The following is a 17,191-nucleotide window of genomic DNA, read 5'->3' as shown; positions in this document are numbered from 1 at the left end:
CTCTTAACTGCCATCTCAGCAATTAGGAATGGGCATTAAATACTGGCCTAGTCAGGGATGCTCACATCCCATGACCAAATAAAGAAAACCCAGCAGAGTTAAGAGTGGCAGTGATTAAGTGATGAGAGTGATATCATGTCATTTGAGGGGTGGGGGGGCACAATGGAGATTGGGAAACAGATTTTGGAAAGGTGCAGAAGCCACAGGGTAGTAGTCATGGGCGATTTCAACTTCCCAAATATTGATTGGAAGCTCTTTAGATCAAGTAGATTGGATGGGGCGGTGTTTGTGCAGTGTGTCCAGGAAGCTTTTCTAACACAGTATGTAGATTGTCCGACCAGAGGAGAGGCCATTTTGGATTTGGTACTCGGTAATGAACCGGGACAAGTGGTGGGCTTGTTAGTGGGTGAACATTTTGGTGATGGTGACCACAATTCTGTGACTTTCACCTTGGTTATGGAGAGAGATAGGTCGTGCAACAGGGTAGGTTTTACAATTGGGGGAAGGGTAATTACGATGCTGTAACACAGGATCTGAGGATCATAAGTTGGGAGCATAGGCTGTCGGGGAAGGATGTCGTGGAAATGTGGAACTTTTTCAAGGAACTGATACGACGTGTCCTTGATATGTATGTACCGGTCAGGCAGGAAAGAAATGGTCGTGTGAGGGAACCTTGGTTGACGAGGGAGGTTGAATGTCTTGTAAAGAGGAAGAAGGAGGCTTACATAAGGTTGAGGAAACAAGGTTCAGTCAGAGCAGTGGAGGGATGCAGGATAGCCAGAAGGGACCTGAAGAAAGGGATTAGGAGAGCCAAGAGAGGGCATGAAAAATCTCTGGCGGATAGGATCAAGGATAACCCAAAGGCATTTTATGCGTATGTGAGAAACATGAGAATGACGAGAACGAGGGTAGGTCCAATCAAGGACAGTAGTGGGAGACTGTGTATTGAGTCGGAAGAGATAGGAGAGGTCTTGAATGAGTACTTTTCTTCAGTATTTACAAATGAGAGGAACCGTATTGTTGAAGAGGAGAGTGTGAAACGGACTGGTAAGCTAGAGGAGATACATGTTAGGATGGAAGATGTGTTGGACATTTTGAACAACTTGAGGATAGACAAGTCCCCCGGGCCTTTGGGATATATCCTAGGATTATGTGGGAAGCAAGAGAGGAAATTGCAGTACCGTTGGCAATGATCTTTTCATCTTCACTGTCAACGGGGGTGGTACCAGGGGACTGGAGAGTGGCGAATGTTGTGCCCCTGTTCAAAAAAGGGAATAGGGATAACCCCGGGAATTACAGGCCAGTTAGTCTTACTTCGGTGGTAGGTAAAGTAATGGAAAGGGTACTGAGGGATAGGATTTATGAGTATCTGGAAAGGCACTGCTTGATTAGGGACAGCCAGCACGGATTTGTGAAGGGTAGGTCTTGCCTTACAAGTCTGATTGAATTCTTTGAGGAGGTGACCAAGCATGTGGATGAGGGTAGAGCAGTGGATGTAGTATACATGGATTTTAGTAAGGCATTTGATAAGGTTCCCCATGGTAGGCTTATGCGGAAATTTGGCCAATTGGATAGAAAACTGGCTAACTGGTCGAAGTCAGAGAGTGGTGGTAGATGGTAAATATTCAGCCTGGAGCCCAGTTACAAGTGGAGTTCCGCAGGATCAGTTCTGGGTCCTCTGCTGTTCGTAATTTTTATTAATGACTTGGATGAGGGAGTCGAAGGGTGGGTCAGTAAATTTGCAGATGATACGAAGATTGGTGGAGTTGTGGATAGTGAGGAGGGCTCTTGTCGGTTGCAAAGGGACTTGGGTATGATGCAGAGCTGGGCTGAGGAGTGGCAGATGGAGTTTAACCCTGCCAAGTGTGAGGTTGTCCATTTTGGAAAGACAAATAAGAATGCAGAATACAGGGTTAACGGTAGGGTTCTTAGTGAGGTGGAGGAACAGAGGGATCTTAGGGTCTATGTTCATAGGTCTTTGAAAGTTGCCACTCAGGTGGATAGAGCTTGTAAGAAGGCCTATGGTGTATTAGCGTTCATTAGCAGAGGGATTGAATTCAAGAGTCGTGAAGTGATGTTGCAACTGTACAGGACTTTGGTTAGGCCACATTTGGAGTACTGTGTGCAGTTCTGGTCGCCTCACTTTAGGAAAGATGTGGAAGCTTTGGAGCTGGTGCAGAGAAGATTTACCAGGATGTTGCCTGGAATGGAGAATAGGTTGCACGAGGATAGGTTGAGAGTGCTAGGCCTTTTCTCATTGGAACGGTGAAGGATGAGTGATGACGTGATAGAGGTTTATAAGATGATCAGAGGAATAGATAGATTAGACAGTCAGAAACTTTTTCCCCGGGTACAACAGAGTGTTACAAGGGGACATAAATTTAAGGTGAAGGATGGAAGGTATAGGGGAGATGTCAGGGGTGGGTTCTTTACTCAGAGAGTGGTGGGGGCATGGAATGCGCTGCCTGTGGGAGTGGTAGAGTCAGAATCTTTGGTGACCTTTAAGCGGCAATTGGATAGGTACATGGATGGGTGCTTAAGCTAGGACAAATGTTCGGCACAACATCGTGGGCAGAAGGGCCTGTTCTGTGCTGTATTGTTCTATGTTCTATATCTATTCTCACTGTACAATATGTGATTCAAAATAAGGTTAAGATATTTTTTTTAAAAAAATGTAAATTTACTCGTCAGAAAAAGAATTACAGCAAAGAAACTGACCATTCGGCCCAACTGATTTAATTCTGTTGTTTGTCAGTGAGGTCGCCCCCATCCCCACCCTGTCTTCATCCTGTACTATCACCCCATCCTCTATCCTCTTCCCTCTCCTGTGTATCCAGTTTCCTCTTAAATTACTGCCATGATATGAGCAGCGTTGAGGTCAGTGTGTGATCCCGGTGGTTGCTGAACTCCCTGTTCAGTGACTGGAGTTCTGGTGTAAATGTATCTTTTGGCACTTCACTTTAACCGTTTGCGGTGTGCTATTGAGTTTGGCATTCTCACCACTGTTTGTGCAAAGAAGTTCAAAAATAGTTGTTTGGTAATAGAAAGTTTCAGTATTGCTGAATAAAAGACGCGTTTTGTTCAAGATTTTCAAATTGTTCAAAATATCATGAACCAGGCCAGACCTCCCCCTCAAAATATTTTAAGAAGGTAGCCTATACCCTAACTTTTTCTTATTTTAGCAGTAAAATGAAGTACTTGTTCCAGATGTGATGCGAACTGGTCAAACCACAGTTTATTTAAGCACTGCAATTAAAATGCAAACAAAAAGATTAATTTAGAATGACTTAACTATTGGAAAACTTAACTGAATAATAAATATAGTACTTATTAACTGTTACAATATAATAACATCCTATAAATGCACACCTTAGCAAAAAGGTAAATTCAGACACAGACCCTTACGGCAGTTCTCCTGTGTGTAATGAAGTTAGGAATCACACCTTTTCACAAAATGTGAAATGTTGGCTCTTCCATAAATGGCAATTAATGCTGGACCAATAGTAAATTTAAAATTTGAGTCTGATTGTCCTTGCATTTGTTTTCGTGAGCGTAAAGGGATGTTGGACAAAAGCAGGTAAATAGGAGTTAAGTCACAGATCTACCATGATCTCATTGACAGAATGGATTTGAGGGACTAAATGGCCTCTTTCCATTCCTATATTTCTATGGCATAGATCTATCACCATACAACAGAACAGTGTATAATACAGAACACATATGATGCTGACTACCATGATAAAGTCGTATGGAGGCATCTTCTGTATAAATGTTCAGTGAGGTTCGGTACTAAAATGGGAGAGTGGAGGTTTGAGACAGCAGCTTCAGGAGAGGTCAGATATCTTACAGCAGGATGTCAGGGCTCGAGCAAAACTTTCCGTCTTTACAGGTGCACTGACTTATAAAGTAAAGTGCAATGTATTGTTTGTGCAATATCCAGGTGAGAGGATGGACCTTAATCCTTACAGTTAAGTTCAGCATGTGTGCTTCAGGGAATCTATTAATGAAGGTCAGTGAGCTAGCTCAGCCTCTCCAGTATAGGATGTAAAAAACACAAATGATGAAATGTTCCTGGAGTTTATCAGCATTTGGGAAAAGAAAAGGTCAAATTCAGGAATGGGTTCCTCCCTTTGGATAGTTCCAGTGATTGCTCCCAACAAAATCGCCTGCCCTTTTCTGTTGCATACAATGCAAGCATCCTTTGCACTTCTTAAGGATTTGCAATGGTCTCTCACAGCGGTCAGGACACTGTTGCTGTGAAGGGATTTATTTTAATTCCTTTTGCTCCAAATTCTTTCATTAATATTTCTTCCCCTCCCCCCGCCACACACACACACACACACCAAGCTGCAGTCTTCTTGTAGTGAAATATAGCCCATTGGTCTGAAATATTCAGCCAACTCTGGGATATAGGAGGAGGTGATGGCCCAATGGTGTTATCACTGGACTGTTAATCCAGAGACACTGATAATGTTCCAGGGTCCCGGCTTCAAATCCTGCCACAGCAGATGGTGGAATTTGAATTCAACAAAAAGAAATCTAAAATTAAGTGTTTAATGATAACCATGAATCAGTTGTCGATTGTTGGGGGAAAAAAAACGATCTGGCTCAGTAATGTCCTTTTTGGGGAAGGAAACTGCCATCCTTGCTGGTGTGGCCTACATGTGACTCCAGACACACAGCAGTGTGATTGACTGACTCTTAATTGTCCTCTGGGCAATTAGGGATGTCATAGACATCTTCATCCTGTGAATGAATGGGGGTGGGGGGTGGGAAGTAAAGCAGCTTGCATTTATATAACAATCTTTATACTTTTCAAAAGGTTAAATGACATTTTCTGGAAGTGGTGATTGCTGAAGAGAGAAAATAGCTAAAACGAATGGGTAATAATAAATTTGTTTGTTTTTTCTTGAATTAAATTTGGTTCAGAATAGTAGGGTTTGAGGTCTTTAAAATACGGCAGATGTGGGATGTATGGGTTGATGGAGGAGTTTCAGGAGTGGATGGAAGTTAGTTGGATACTTTTCAGCTAAGTGAGGCAGGGTGGAGGAAAAGAATGGGATGGCTTTGGGTGGATGAATTGATCATTTACGATATTGGTTGGAGTATTTGTATAAAACATCCTTTCTGGTTAACTAGCTATGAATTATTGTTATTTCAAAGAACTTGGTTAAGTTTGTGTCACAAAAAGCTTACCAACTCTGGGATTCTGCAGAATTCATCTTGATTTAGTACTTGTTGCTCTGGGGGTTACTTCGAGAACTTGTGGAGCAGAGGAAAATGAATGTTATTTGAAGTATAGATTGGGATAGTCACTGCAGCATAGAAAGAGGCCATTCACTCCATGAATTCCATGCTAGCTCTCTGTATAACAACCTAGTCAGTCCTATTCTCTCTCGTTATCCCTGCAACCTCATTAATTTATTTCTCTTTTGTGTCTATTGGAGTTTCTTTTGATTTTATTCCTCGTCTCCACTCCAATCGTAAGCCCAAGTTTCAGATCATTAAAAATCTGCATATGTCAAAAAAAAATCTTCCTGTCATCCTCCATTCAACTCCTGCTCAAAACCATATATCCACGTCCCGTTGTCCATGGAAGCTCAGCTATTATCTGGCTGAAATGGGTTTAATGGCCATCTCCTGTTTGTTTTTTCTGTAGCTAGTCTTTCCTGGAACTGGTCACTCGCCTGTCACCAGAGGCTGTAGGTTGAGCAATGGGACTTTGCATCAGTCTTAGCTGATTGAGAGACTCTGCCACTTCTCCTACTGCAGGCATATTAGAAGGATTTACAGGTTGATGTCAGCTTGTTTGACTGTGTCATATACATACCTTCCTTCGTTATCAATCCCTGCAGGGGCACTTGTACCTGGACTTTCTGGCTCAGAGGCAGGGTCACTGCCACTGTACCAGAAGTGCACCTACATTGATTCTGATCTGTTGATTTGTATTCTCCCATTTTATTGAATGAACTTTCATAGAAATTCATTCATTGGGATATGGGCATCGTTGGTACAATCAGTATTTGGTGCCCATTCCGAACTGCCCTTGAACTAAGAGGCTTGCTATGCCATTTCGGAGAGCAGTTAAAAGTTAAATACATTGCTGTCAAAATAATGAGTCCCAGTGTTTCCCAACATCATCTCTGTAGTGTAACTCTAATTTTATGACTGTTCAGGCCTCTGTTCCATGGACATAATTTATCTCTGTTCCTCCCTACAGAGCTATCAAATTCTTTCATCATTTTAAACCATTCAATGAGATCACCTCTCAAAGCTCTGAGCTGTGCTGTGCTTTGGATGAGATGTTGAAAGCTGAGGAGAGGTCTGTTCCCTTGAATGGAAATGAATGATCGCACAGGTGTGATTTTGAACAAAAGCAGGAGAACTCACCTTAGGCTTCTCTACTAACTTATCCAAACGTTTGGCAGTTACCTGTATTCTTCATGACAACACGTTTACTGGTCAGAATGCAGATGCCATCCAGTCAGCAATCTCTTCTCATGTGGTATGAATTGTTGTTCCTTTTGAGCTTTGATATTTTGGCATTGACCTTGATGAATGGAAGACAAAAACTACAACCGATTGTTAGCAAAACTGAGATCCTGCGTCACCAGATGACTTTATTCTTCAGCCAAAAACAATTTAAAAATTATTTAAAAATTAAAAAAAATTTTTTTAAAAAAATCCTACAGCAAAGGGACTGCAGTATTTTTTAAAAAAAAAATTTTTAAATTTAAAAAACTTTTACAATTCTGATTGCTGTCAGACTACTGTGTGGAAAATTGGCCACTCTGTATCCCAACATAGAAAATAAGGGTAGGAACAGGCTATTCAGCCCTTTCTAATACATTCCACCATTTGATATGATCGTAGTTGATCATCCAAGTCAAAACTCTTCTGTTCCTGCTTTCTCTCTATACCCTATGGTTCCTTTCTCCAGAAGAACTATATTTAACTCCTTCCTGAAAATATTTAATGTTTTGCCCACACCCAATTTCGGTAACAGAGAATTCCACAGGGTAACAGCTCTCTAGGTAAAGGAATTTCTCCTCCTCTCAGTCCTAAATGGCCTACACCCTATCCTTAAACTGTGACTCCTGGTCTACAGACAACAGTAACCACACTTCAGAAATTACTTTTACCCGAATGCGTTTTGTGATCTGAGATTATGACCGAGGCAATAGAAATGCATTTTTTTTAAACCACAAATCAGGCTCTTGTTCTCAGGTTTATGGCCTCAATAATAAATGTTTTTGTTTAACTGCTTTTAGATCTGGCTGTGTGATTAAATACAAGCCAACAATGACTCTAGGAAAAAATGCTGTTTATTATATACAAAGCATCTTATTGTAGTGCTGAAAGTTGTGGATTTTCTACTAGTGAAACGATGGGCTTTTGTTTCCAGTCCCTGGTATAAGTTGCTGATTGCCCCATTCAACGATACAGGAATGTCAGGCCTGGTGATGTGAAAGGGGATTAGACCAGATCACAAACACATTCCTCGAGCTCACAACAGAGTGATGAAGTCAGCTATTGAGCAATTGCACCAGGCCATGTTGGAAATGTGTGCACAGACTGGGTGGGGTGTGGAATGTTCAGGCCCTCTCCTAAAACTCACCAATCTTTCCTGTGTCTCTACACCCTCTTGCATCATTCCATTCTGAACCAACCGTACCCACCATGGAATTATACGCCAAGCTAGCAACTTCAACCAATCAGCGCTGTAATTTTGAAGGAGGATTTGCTTTATTTGCCCTTTTACAGGGTTAAGGAGAGCCTTGTCAACATTGTAACATTTTAAACGTACTTCAATAGGAAAGTGCTTATTCATTAGGAACAGCATACATATTGGCTAAAGTTAAAGCTCGTAGAATTGAGGCAAGTAACCGACTTTGTTAGAGGACTGCTTCAGTGTAAAATACAGTAAGAATAATGAGCAGTGACACCACACACAGAAGGATCTATACTTTAACCTGATCTATTCATTGTTTGTTAACTCAATAGAAAGCCATATAATCAAGTTTGCTAATGATGACAGATCAGTGACTAAGGTCATTTTGTAGAAAGGATATAAAATAATCATGATATTATTAAACTAGGGGTGTGGGTGAAATTGCAGCAGATGGATCTAAATACGAGTAAATGTGAGTGCATCCATGATGGACCAAAGATTGATAGTTTATTTTTAATAATGTTAAGTTTAGAGACATTTGGAGGTGCAGAGAGATTTAGGACACAGGTTGATTAAAATATCATTTCCTTTCTGTTGTTCATGCATTGTGGGTATCGTTTGCTTTTTATTTACCATTGTAAATGTCCTTGAGAAAGTGGTGGTGAGCTGCCTTCTTGAACTGATGCAGTCCCCTGGGTGTAGAAACACCCATAGTGCTGTTTATGAATGGTACTTGTCACTTGTCTGCTCAAGCCTTGATGTCGTCCCGTATCCCCCCCCCCCCCCCAGTCGAAGCACAACACTTAGAGGTACAGTATGGTTTTACTGTCTTTATCTTTATTCTGGGCCCTGGAGGGGGAGAGAGAATGTTCGCCTGAGTTCTCTGTCTTCTCTGGAACAGCAGAGTCTTAATGAATTATATAGTCACTTACAGGGAGGAGCATCCAGTTAAGGCAACATACATATTATTTGGGTGACCGTTACTATTGGTGAGTGTCAATAGTAAAGATTAAGCCATCTGGTGTTACACAATGTTCTTAGACTTAACTGGCTTCACTTAATGAATACTTTTCACTTTGTTAATTGATTTTACATACTGAATGCTTTTTCATCTTGTTAAATGTCTGTACATAATGAATGCTTTTCCACCTTGTTAACCCACTGCCCTTGCCTCCAGTACGTCATCGTTTACTGCAAGTTCTTATCTGATCTGAGTCATGCTAGCTGAACCTTTTGTTTCACAAAACTTAACTCTTTTCCCCTACCTGCTCATACCTTATACACTTTCTCATTGTCAGTGTCAAGGATTTGCTACATTTGGTCTTGGATTGCTTTTGTAACTGAGGAGTCACAAATGGTGCTGAATGTTGTGCAATCATCAACAAACACAATCTTCCGAACTCATAATGGAGGGAAGATCATTGATGAAGCATTTCGGACATTGTCCTGAAGAACAACTGCAGAGATGTCCTGGAGCTGAGGTGATTGATCTTTAACCATTACGGCCACCTTCCTTTGTGCCAGGAATGGCTCCCATCACCCACCTCACTGATTCCCATTGACTGCAATTTTACTTGGGCTCTTTGATGCCACACACTGTCGAATGTGGTCTTGACGTCAAGGGCAGTCATTCTTCCCATGCCTTTAGAATTTAGATCTTTTGTCTGTTTGGACCTCCGCTGTATTGAGCTTAGAAACTAAGTGGTTCTGGCAAACTGAGCATCGGTGAGTAGGTTATTCCTGAGCTAGTGTCTCCTCTCTTACTGATGATTGAGAATAGACTAATGGAGTGGTAATTGGCCAGGTTGGATTCGTCCTTTTTTTTTGTTGTTTTCATAAACATTATATACCTAGGCAATTTTCCTGTTGTTGGGTAGAAGATGACCATGGTGCAGCAGTACTGAAGTCACTTGGCTCAGGGTGCGGGTAGTTTTTCGCACTGTTTTCAGTATTAAATGCCTCTGGCTGTATGTTGATATCACGTGGAGTGAATCTAACTGGCTGAAGATGACTTCTGTGATGTTGGGAACTGCTGGAAATGGCTGAGATGTCATCCATAGTTGGTTATAACCAGAAAGGCTAATGGGGTTTTAACCTCAGTGACTGGAAGGATGAGATATATGTAGAAGATGTATTGGGACAGCAATGGAATGCCCTGGATAGACTATATTTAACTTATTGTATATAGTTCTGTGCTCTGTAACTTAGAAAGGAGATACTGATCTTGAACGGAGTTAAAAATCACAACACCAGGTTAAACCTATCGGACTATATTTGGAAGCACTAGCTTTCGGAGCGCTGCTCCTTCATCAAGTAGTTGTGGAGAATAAGACCATAAGATGCAGAATTTATAGTTTAAAAAAATTAGTGTCATGCAACTGAAATGATATATTGACCAAACCTAGATTGGTGTTAAGGCATTCATCTTTGAGAATGGGTTGCAGGTGTCAGTTCATTAGTATGTAAATCCCAGAACTACTTTTAAGTCACCTTCACGAGATAACTTTAGGTTTTATGACAAAAGGTGACACCTCAGCTCAGACAATGCATTAAAGGTGTGAGGTTCGTCTGTCTGTCTATCCCAATCTTGAGTCAGGCTGGTTCTATTTCCAAAGGGGAATTTACAAAATATTACATGTATTGACTGCCTGCAGATTGGTCAAAAAATGCACAAAATAGAACGTATCTGAAAATATAATACTGCAAATACAAATTCACCCCATAGACTTATGTCTGTGTGAGTGAGTGCACATGAGAGTGTGTGTTTGTGTGTGTGAAAGCTTGGTAAAGTGCGGCTGTGATGGAGTACAAGCTTGTGTGTGTGTATGAGAGGAGGTCTGCGTGAGTGTAAGAGTGTATAGTGTAGTGGGGTCACCTGTAGTGTCACATGAACCCAAGGTCCCGGTTGAGGCCATCCTCACAGGTTCTGAATTTGGCTATCAGCCTCTGCTCGACCACTTTGCGTTGGTGCCTGTCTCAAAGTCTGCCTTGAAGGGTGGTCACGTGAAAGTCTGACACTGAATGTCACAGACCACTGAAGTGTTCCCCGCCTGTGAGGAAACACCACTGTCTGGTGATTGTTGTGCGGTGTCCATTCATTCATTGTCATGCATCTGCTTGATCTTGCCAATGTACCAAGACTTTGGCTTTCCTTGCCTGCAGTGTATGACAAAGACAACGTAAGCTGAGTCACATGAGTACCTGTCGCGTACATGTGGGTAGTATCCCCATGTGTAATGGTGGTATCCGTGTTGACACTGACACGCCTTGCAGTGGTTGTCATGACAGGGTTGTACAATGTTTGTGGTCGATGTTGTGCTGAAGGTTGTTCACAGCAAACTGCCCAATGATCTGTTTAAGGTTTGGCGGTTGTTTAAAGGTGAGAAGTGGAGGCGTAGGGAAGGTCTTGGCGAGGTGCTCATCCTCATCGATAATGTGTTGCAGGCTGCCAAGAACATGGCATAGTTTTTCGACTCCTGGGAACATAGAACATAGAACAGTACAGCACAGAACAGGCCCTTCAGCCCATGATGTTGTGCCGACCATTGATCCTCATGTATGCACCCTCAAATTTCTGTGACCATGTGCATGTCCAGCAGTCTCTTAAATGTTCCCAATGACCTTGCTTCCACAACTGCTGCTGGCAACGCATTCCATGCTCTCTCAACTCTCTGTGTAAAGAACCCACCTCTGACATCCCCTCTATACTTTCCTCCAGCCAGCTTAAAACTATGACTCCTCGCGTTAGTCATTTCTTCCCTGGGAAATAGTCTCTGGCTATCGACTCTATCTATGCCTCTCATTATCTTGTATACCTCAATTAGGTCCCCTCTCCTCCTCCTTTTCTCCAATGAAAAAAGTCTGAGCTCAGTCAACCTCTCTTCATAAGATAAGCCCTCCAGTCCAGGCAGCATCCTGGTAAACCTCCTCTGAACCCTCTCCAAAGCATCCACATCTTTCCTATAATAGGGCGACCAGAACTGGATGCAGTATTCCAAGTGCAGTCTAACCAAAGTTTTATAGAGCTGCAACAAGATCTCACGACTCTTAAACTCAATCCCCCTGTTAATGAAAACCAAAACACCATATGCTTTCTTAACAACCCTGTCCACTTAGGTGGCCATTTTAAGGGATCTATGTACCTGCACACCAAGATCCCTCTGTTCCTCCACACTGCCAAGAATCCTATCCTTAATCCTGTACTCAGATTTCAATTTCAACCTTCCAAAAATGCATCACCTCGCATTTATCCAGGTTGAACTCCATCTGCCACCTCTCAGCCCATCTCTGCATCCTGTCAATGTCCTGCTGCAGCATACAACAGCCCTCTATACTGTCAACGACACCTCCAACCTTTGTGTCGTCTGCAAACTTGCTGACCCATCCTTCAATCCCCTCATCCAAATCAGTAATAAAAATTACAAACAGTAGAGGCCCAAGGACAGAGCCCTGTGGAACACCACTCACCACAGACTTCCAGGCAGAATATTTTCCTTCTACTACCACTCGCTGTCTTCTGTTGGCCAACCAATTCTGTATCCAGACAGCTAAGTTCCCCTGTATCCCATTCCTCCTGATCTTTTAAATGAGCCTACCATGGGGAACCTTATCAAATGCCTTGCTGAAGTCCATATACACCACATCCACAGCTCGAAGCACTGGACAACCCTATCAGTTGCAACCTGTGTCTGTCTCCTTTTAATGCACTGTCTGAGCTGAGATGTCACCTTTTGTTAAAGCCCTGTTATCTCTAAGGTGACTTAAAAGAAGTTGTGGGATTTACATATTAACGAACTGAAATCTGCAACCCATTCTAAAAGATGAAAGACATGGAATAAACCTGGATTGTTCAACATATCATTTCAGTTGCATGGCACTGTAATCTCTTGCTTTAAATTCTGTCTTATGGTCTTATTCTCCATAACCACCTGATGAAGGATCAACGCTCCGAAAGCTAGTGCTTCCAAATAAACCTGTTGGACTATAGCTTGGTGTTGTGTGATTTTTAACTTTGTCCACCCCAGAGCAACACCGGCTCCTCTACACCATGATCTTGAACTGGTGTGGAATGGATTCACCATAATGACACCTGGATTTCAAAGTTTAGATTATGATGGGAAGTTACTGAAACTAGAGCTGAAAATGTGTTGCTGGAAAAGCGCAGCAGGTCAGGCAGCATCCAAGGAGCAGGAGAATCGACGTTTTGGGCATGAGCCCTTCTTCTTTCCTCATTCCTGAAGAAGGGCTCATGCCTGAAACATCGATTCTCCTGCTCCTTGGATGCTGCCTGACCTGCTGCGCTTTTCCAGCAACACATTTTCAGCTCTGATCTCCAGCATCTGCAGTCCTCACTTTCTCCTCGAAGAGTTACTGAAACTAGCCTTGCTTCCCAGAAAGTAGAAGATGAGAGGGTGGTTTGATTATCAAGGTTAAGATATTTAGAGGAATCGGTGAAGTAAGCAGACAGAATGCTTTCATAAGACAACTTTAAAATCAAAGCCTGATGTTCAGACACTTTTATTGTTTTATTTTTGCATGACGATGTCAGAACATTCTGGCAAAGAATCAGCTGATGCTAGGCCTCAATGGCTAGTTTGAAATCCCGCAGTTGATTAGATTTTTGCTGTTGCCAAGGTTATAACTGAGCTGGAGCCAAAACAGGAGGCTGGAATGAGGACTCGGATTGGCCTTCGAAAAGTGGAACAAGCTAGAGAGGTTGAAGGTCTTAATCCTGTTTGTAAATCCGGTCTGTTCCCAGATACATTGTGGTGTTTGTCTGTCTAGCCCATGCATAACTACCTGCTGTAGTTATTGGTGGAAAAAGCCTCTTCCCTGCTATTAGCAGAGTATTGAATGGACCTGTCCAATGTTAATTCTGATCTCTCTCTCTCTCTCTCTCTCTCTCCGGCTATAACACTGTATTCTGCACTCTGTTCTGCTACCCTGGTACACTTTGTATGATACAATCTGCCTGTACAGCATGCAAAGCAACACTTTTTTTTCCACTGTTTCTTTATACACGTGACGGCAAAAAATCCATCAATCAAAAGAGGTCCATACTGCCTCTCCCCGCTTTGAAGGGGTGCAGTTTTCTCTGTGAAGAGGGTAGTGGTTTTTGGTTTTAGTATTTTATAACGGTGGAACAGAAAATGAAAAACAAATTGGGCAGTTTCTACAGCATACTTCTAATTTTATAATTTCATTTACAGGGAACCTGTTGTGACACATCTCCAGAGCAGGTGGGATTTGAACCTAGACTTGCTGAGAGGTAGTAATTCTATCACTATGATACAAGACCACATTACTTTGTTTTTAATCAATCTATTCAGACATGTTACAACACCTCTAAGACTGTTGGTAATTGAGTCCAGACTGCGTTTACACTCACCTTACCACTCACTGTGCACATTATAACCAGAATGCACTTATCCAGGCACTTAACAGCCTTTTCATTTTCACTCTCCACAAATCGTATGCATGTCCTTCATTCTCCCATAACAAACGCATACATGGATTGCCAGACATCCTTGCAAGGGTTCACAAAAACATAGTCCAGCATCCCACATATGTTTTTGTCTACCACATGATTATCTTTTTGAATATATGCGCAACTGGGTCTCATTCAGCATGTACACAGCTGTTACAATTGCAGAGTTGTTAGGGAAATGATTTAGTGGGTTTACAGTCTGTGTAAAAAGAGTTGAATCTGTCTTGGCCTTTGAAAGTAACTGAAAGGTGCATCTCCAAAGCAGAATCTGCAAAAGAGGGATTGAGTGTTACGCAAAGTATAGAACCTGTAACAGTGAGCTCATTGGCAAACAGTAACAGACAGCCAGGAGATCTGTGATTTGTTAATGCGATGGTTGTGAAGCAGCATTCCCAGTTAGCCGCATGAGTAGGTTTAAAATCTACACAAAGGCTTCATTTTGAAGGTTGCTTTTCAGCAAAGGGTGGATGTTTGGTCAAGAGGTATTGGCATTTCAGGAATCTGACCTCTGGGGGGGGGGGAACTGAGAGGGAGGAGACATTAGGGACGGCTGCATTGTTCCACTTTGGACTGCAGACTCTGCTGGAATCTGTAACCTCGGGGATAAAAGGAGATTTTAATTCCTTTTGGTTTGTCAATAGGCTGGCTCTATAAAGGCTTTATTAATATAAGCCATGAACGAATAACGGTGGCTGCCTGTTGAGATGAACAGAATTAATTTTGAGGATGGAAGATTTATTTACTGATGTAAACCTTCACTTGAGAAGTGGGTGATTAGTCTAAGCCCTGTGCCTCATGTTAAACATCTCCTGAAGACACAATGGCCAGTTCCTCCACTCCAAAAACAGACTGTACCCAGTAATGCATATCATTTTCTCTCTGTGGAATCTTGCTGTGTGTAAATTTAGAGTCTGCATGCATTGTCCATTAGAAATCTCTGACTGGTAGTTGGTTTTACCACTTGCTTTAGATTTATAGAGTCATAAGGTTGTACAGCATGGAAACAGACCCTTCAGTCCAACTCGTCCATGCTGACCAGATATTCTAACCTAATCTAGTCCCACTTGCTAGCACCCGGCCCATATCCCTCCAAACCCTTCCTATGAATATACCCCACCAGATGCCTTTTAAATCTTGCAATTGTACTAGCCTCCACCATTTCCTCTGGCAGCTTATTCCATTTGTACGCCCAACATCCTTCCGATACTTGAGAGAATTTTAGTCAAAAAGATTCAGCAAGTCTTCTCTCACCAACCAATCTCATTCAAGAAACAAGAATTTAACTTGGACTAATATGTGCAGTAGAATGGTCCAAAGTGGTTCATTATGTTGTTTGTGTGCCTTACATTTAAGAGAACTTGCCTTTTAAGGATCCCAATTGCTGTGTGTACATAATGGTGTTAAACCTACTGTAGGTCTACACAAACAGCTTAACAAATGCAGAAACCAGTTGCTTTGCTGTAAAATTACCTTCATAACTTGATGTGTGTTTTACTGTTTGAAATAAACTAACCCACAGAGTTAATTGCTGATTAGTGGTCTAAACATCAATCACTTGGGTGGCACAGAAGAGCATTATTAACACAGTTTTGACATGGAACCATGTGAGCAGGTATTAGGAGAAGTGACCAAAAGCCTTTAAGGAATTTAACGATAGAAAACCAAAGTAATTCCATACCTCCAGGCCAAAGAATCTGGCAGCATGGGCACCTATAATGGAGTGATGACATTTTAGCATTTGAGCTAGCATTGTTCAATGGAAGTTAGAATAACCTCCTCTTATATAAATATTTCATGAGATTATCCAAGAGTGTGTCAGCACTAATTGGGAAGTGTGGGATATTGCATAAAGGCATTTAGTATCTGAAAGGGTTAACTGACCTCAGAAATAAGCTCCACCCTTCAGGATATACAGTGCTATCCCTGTGAGGAGCCAACCAGATGTCTAGTGCAGTCTATCTCAGTAACAGTAGCGTGAACTTACTCTTAAAATCTATTTTGTAATAGAACTATTTTAATGTTCATCACTGGGGTGGCACGGTGGCTCAGTGGTTAGCACTGTTGCCTGACAGCACCAGGGACCCGGGTTTGATTCCAGCCTCGGGCGACTGTGCAAACTCCACACAGACATTCTCCCCGTGTCTGCGTGGGTTTTCTCCGGGTACTCTGGTTTTCTACCTCAGTCCAAAGATGTGCGGGTCAGGTGAATTGGGCATGCTAAATTGCCCATAGAGTTAGATGCATTAGCCGGGGTAAATATGGGGAATGGGCCTGGGTGGGTTACTCTTTGGAAGGTCGGTGTGGACTAGTTGGGCCGAAGGGCTTGTTTCCACACTGTAGGGAATCAAATCTAATCTAAAGATTGAGCCCATCTTCTGAAGCTCTGTGTGCATCCTTTCCCATTTGGTATCAATAATTGAGAAAAGGATTGTGCCATTGAAACCTCTGTCAAGCTTAAAGCTTTGGATAGATTTGTTCTGTGCCTGGAGGTTTATCGCCTCTGCTCTGTTACACTTGCGATCTTTCTTCAGTTGTTTCACCTCCTTTTAAAGTCTTAAGAGGTTATGGTTGGTCTGAATTGTTTTCATCTGGTTTTAACTTCCTCCAGAATTTTAGCAATTTCATCAGCGTGTATACACTATTCAATGGTGCTGCTGTGTAACTGAGTACAAATTATTCCCAGTTTGGATTCTTATGAATCAGTGACTTCACAGTCTTGACTACCTTTGCTACCTCCCTTTTTAATTGCAGATGGAATAGAGAACTTGTCACCTGGCCTCCAAAGTGACCTTCCTAAAACCTTGTTTAATAAAAAAAAATCCTCTGTGTTATAAAGAAAAGAAAAGTTCCATTGTCTGATACTAATTCCTCCAGGAAATCATGCACCACAAAGATCCTTTATCATGCTTTGATTACTGAGTCTGCTGCAGTTGAATGAAGTCTTAACATTTCAATCCATTATGAATAACAATTGACTAGAACTAAAAGCATCTTCCCTTTAAAATCAAACATAATCTGGTGCTAAGGTTTCC

The 17,191-nt window shown here is 41.9% G+C and overlaps 1 protein-coding gene across 2 annotated transcripts in view; it reads left to right on the top strand.

Annotated features, from left to right (window-relative positions):
- The window catches only part of LOC122556131 (nucleotidyltransferase MB21D2), a 75,748-nt gene that overhangs the window by 6,509 nt on the left and 52,048 nt on the right, over positions 1–17,191 (top strand). The window contains exon 2 of one of the 2 annotated variants that reach the window (XM_087993364.1): positions 6,221–6,505. The exons of the other annotated variant lie outside the window; for it this stretch is intronic. The gene's annotated coding sequence lies outside the window, so the exon portion shown is untranslated. The remainder of the gene's footprint in view (positions 1–6,220; positions 6,506–17,191) is intronic. 2 annotated transcript variants of the gene reach the window in all.

The sequence above is a fragment of the Chiloscyllium plagiosum genome, unplaced genomic scaffold (assembly GCF_037043375.1).
Source record: "Chiloscyllium plagiosum isolate Xiang-an unplaced genomic scaffold, Cpla_swu_hap1 HiC_scaffold_13, whole genome shotgun sequence".
In the NCBI taxonomy this organism is placed as follows: domain Eukaryota; kingdom Metazoa; phylum Chordata; class Chondrichthyes; order Orectolobiformes; family Hemiscylliidae; genus Chiloscyllium; species Chiloscyllium plagiosum.
Note: the sequence above shows the minus strand (reverse complement) of the source record. Positions and strands in the feature narration are given on the sequence as shown.